The sequence below is a fragment of the Monodelphis domestica genome, chromosome 6 (genome assembly GCF_027887165.1).
Source record: "Monodelphis domestica isolate mMonDom1 chromosome 6, mMonDom1.pri, whole genome shotgun sequence".
Taxonomy (NCBI): domain Eukaryota; kingdom Metazoa; phylum Chordata; class Mammalia; order Didelphimorphia; family Didelphidae; genus Monodelphis; species Monodelphis domestica.
In genome coordinates, this window is record NC_077232.1 from 158,094,039 (window position 1) to 158,098,629 (window position 4,591).

The following is a 4,591-nucleotide window of genomic DNA, read 5'->3' on the forward strand; positions in this document are numbered from 1 at the left end:
TTGCTTAGACAGACCTTGTGGTGAGTGTTAAAAGACTGACTGACTGATCTCTCTCTCTTAAGACTCAGGTCTAGGCCATGTTGGCTTAAGCCCTTCATCCTTATTTCCTTTTTCTCTCTTTCTCTCTTTTCTTTAATTCCACATTTGTATTAATTAAAATCTCTATAAAACCCAGTTGACTTGGTATTTGAATAATTGGGAATATTTCTCTGGCGACCACCTTATATTTGATTTAAAAACCAAGACACTGTAGTGAAACGTATTTTCTGTGGTCAAATTTACTCACCCTCTCTTATATCTATCACAATTTATATCTTCCACCATTTTAACTCACTACAGTTTACAACATCACTCTTTTAACTGCTACAGTTTAAGGCCTTCAACCATTTTAAATCTAACAATCCAGAGGAGATGCCAAGAGGACAAAATAAAACTCCAGTACATGGGACTTCAAGTCCTCCACAGCAAGACTTTGCCATATCTTACTAACTTTATAATAAAAATAAAATCAATAACATTTATTTAACACTTTCCATTTTTCAAAGTACGTCATAATTATCTCACTTGATCTTCACAACAATAGTGGTTCAGTAGACACTACTATTAATCCCCATCTTATAGATGAGGAAACCGAGGTAGAATGAAGTTAAGAGACTTGTCCAGGATCCCATAGCTAATAAATATCTGAGGTTGGATCTGAACTCAGGTCTTCCTGATTCCAAGTCCAGCAATCTATCCATGGTACCACCTAGCTACTATGAATTCTCTTTACATACTCTGTGTACTAGCCAAACTTTCAATTGCTTTGTAGTCTCTTCTACTGTGTCCCACATTTATCCTTTCACAAGAGCTATTATCTTCCATATCTGGAATAGATCCACATCTCCACATCTCTCTGCCTAGTGAAAAAAATTTTTTTTTCCTTCAAGGCCCTAATCTGGTGTCCTTTTTTTTTTTTATGAAAACTTTCCTGATATTCTTGGATTAAAAAAAAAAAAAGAACTCTTCCTTCCTTTAAATTAAAAAAAATTTTTTTTCGACTAACAGGCATTTATTTTTTTTCTTGTTTTCCACCACCCCCACTCAACAACAACAAAAGATAACTCTCAAAAATAAAATAATCAAGAAATATATACTTCTTTACCAGGCTTGTCCAAATATTTTTTTTTCTCATTCTCTACTAAATACTTCATATTTCTTTGTGGGAGTAATATTGTACTTCATTTGTAGTCCTTTGGAATCATGGCTTATTATTGTATTGATTCGAGTTTTAAAGTCTTTCAAAATTGTTTTTTATTATAATGAAATAATGGTGTTAAGGATAGTGTCATACCTGTAGTCAGGAAGATCTGAGTTTAAATGTAGCCTCTGAAATTTTCTAATTGTGTGATCCTGACCAAGTCATTTAACCTGTTTGACTCAGTCTCCTCATCTGTAAAATGGGGATAATAATACCACCTAACTCCCAAGGTGGTTGTGAGGACTGAATGAAATAATAATTGTAAATTGCTTAGCACAGTCCCTGACACATAGAAGGTGGTATATAAATGTTAGCTATTATTATTCATGCTGACATAATTATGTTATAGAATGATATATACATATATTATGATATTTGCTGTTATATAAATATAATAAAAGTGCTACTTGACATTTGCATCAATTCACAGAGGTCTTCCCAACTTCCTCTGATATTCTTCCATTTCATCATTTCTGAGTTCACAATATTACATTACATTTAAGTGCTCTAATTTGTTTAACCATTTCCTAATATGTGGGCACCATCATAGTTTGTGATTTTTTGTTACTATGAAAAGTGATGTCCCTCGCTTTCTATTTTCTTATAATACTTTGTCTGGATTTCCCCTTTGGCCTAACCACATTCTACCTTCACAGAATTACCAAGTTTCAGAGTTGGAAGGGAACCCATGTAGTGGAACCCAAAACTGAACAAGGTTCCTCTTTAATATCCTCAACCAGTATTTGTCTGAGAATCAATTGAATACCCAGTAAAATGGTTCATAGCCTCCAAAGATAACCCATTCTACTTTGGGAGACCTCAAATTGCTGGTAAATACTTTGTTCCATCAAGTGTAAATTTGCCTCTAAATTCTACCCATTGCTTCCTTGTCCTGCCCTCTGAGAACAAGCAGAAAAAGGCAAATTTCTTTTGCATATGACAGTCCTTCAAATAATTAAGTATACTTATCCTGTTACACTACTCAAGGGCAGGAACAATGTTTCTTTTTTATATCCCTAGCATATAGTACAGTGCCTTTCACCTACTAAGTGCTTAATAAATATTTGTTGACTTGAATTGGATCAGTCTTGGAACTTCACAGAAGCCAATATTTCAGCCATCCTAAATTTTTTTCCACTTTATGCCAAAAGACCATAAATTTGTCCTGACAAGGTGAATTTTGACACTCATCCTCAAGGATCTTGGACAGCACCATTCCTTTCTTATTCATCTCAGAAGAGATTTTGACTAAATTTTCAAATATGTGAGAAGCTCAGTTGAATAGACTTTCCTTTGTGTGCATGTTCAAGTGTGAGTAATATGGGTTCTGACACAAGCTGATACAGCTATGTATATACGAAGAACCAGAGCATTTCCTGAAATTCACCATTACGGAGGAGTGATGTACATACTCTACAGTTTAGAAGGCTATATGAAGCAGTCCTGCAAATAGAAAACGTAAGCCATAACAAATGAACTATGGAAGCATGCTCTGATTGCACTGATATTCAATTTTTAAGATTCTCTCTCTGTGCGTTCAATTCAAGTATTTATTAAACACCTACTGTGTTAAAGGCAGAATAAAGAATTTCAAAGAAATATACAAGTAAAGATAATGGGCTGGTCAACGGACATGAGTGAGGGATAACAGATGGGCAGCCCATTTGCTTCATGTTATCCTTGTAATGTTAAGAAAAAAGAAGACTCTCCCCACAATGTTGGGTGGATCTGCTGCGCTGAAGCTGTGCCACAACAGGGATAACAGTTGCACAGGATGGGCACCCGTGAGTAGGTTGTAATCTGCACTAATAGAGGGAATATCCACACTGATGAAATCATAGCTTCATCTAAGAATTTAAGTATGTGCAAGACATGATGTTAGGTGCAGACTAGAATAAAACAGTACCTGTCTTTGAAGTGAGTCTTTTCTACTCCCGTGTCATAAAATCATGGCAGAAGGATAACTGTCATGACTATTCTCATTTGAGGCCACAAAGCAACTTTATGAAGTTTCCACAAACCAGTAGAGTGAGAGAGGTACAGAAGTGTCTATGCTACTATTATTGTAAAGTGGTGTGGTAGACAGGGCAATATTGGACAAAGGTTCAAAATCTGCTGCTGTCACTTACTTGCTGTTTAGCCATAGACAGATAATTTAAAATATAAATTTACTCCTCATTTGCAACTTCTCTGAGTGTTAGTCATGCTTGGTTATAAAATGGTGACAATATTTTACTATCAATACACACTTTCCAGAGTTGTGTTAATGGTATAGCTTTACAAAGCATAAATAGAACTTATTAGGCCCAGTTATACAAATAAGGAGGAATCTTTGCCTCGGTTTTCTCATCTATAAAATGGGGATATTAATATCTATAGTATCTAACTGTTAGAGTTGTTGTGAATCTCAAATAGAATAATGATTTTTTTTTTTTTTATTAAACCCTTACAATACTGTGTATTGGCTCCAAGGCAGAAGAGTGGTAAGGACTAGGCAATGGGGGTCAAGTGACTTGCCCAGGGTCATGCAGCTGGGAAGTGTCTGAGGCCAGATTTGAACCTAGGACTTCCCGTCTCCAGGCCTGACTCTCAATCCATGGAGCCACCCAGCTGCCCCCTAGAATAATGATTTTAAAGTGCTTTACAAGCTTTAGAACACTAAAAAAATGCACATTTTTATGTACCAGATAATCAGCACAGTATTGTTCCTTTATCATGCCTTTATCATTAAAACTTCATTTGGGAAAGAATTTTGGAGAACTGATTAGAAAAACTGATTTAGAAAATATGATTTGATAGATACCTTTTATATTTTTTGATGAATTATACTCCTAGGGAGACATGATCCTCATTGTTGAGGAGCTTACACTCTAAAGGAGATGGAATGTATAAAGTAGTCAAGAAAGAACCATTTCTATCATGATTTATTATGGGTCTATTATGTTCAGCATTATGCTTGGCAGTGTGGAGGAATATGTGTATGGAATATTGTCCTTTTTCCCAAAAAACTTAAAACTCTATTAAAGAGACAAGGCTTATACATAAGAAATAATCTGTGAACAATAAAGCAGTATTGAACTGTGGCCCATGGAATCATAGCTCAAGAACTAAAAAGGACCTTCAAGATCCAACTCCTCACCACCAATAACCAGTCTGTTGTTGATTTTACCTTCATAACATTTCTTCTTTGTCACTTCCATCACCTTGGTAAAAGTCTTTATCAGCCTGGACTACTACAATAACCTTCTAGTTATCTCTTTGCCTCAAGTCTCTCCTCTGCTCCAATCTACCTTCTCAACTACCAAAGTGCTCTTTCCTAAAACATAGCTCTGACTACACCACACTCACATC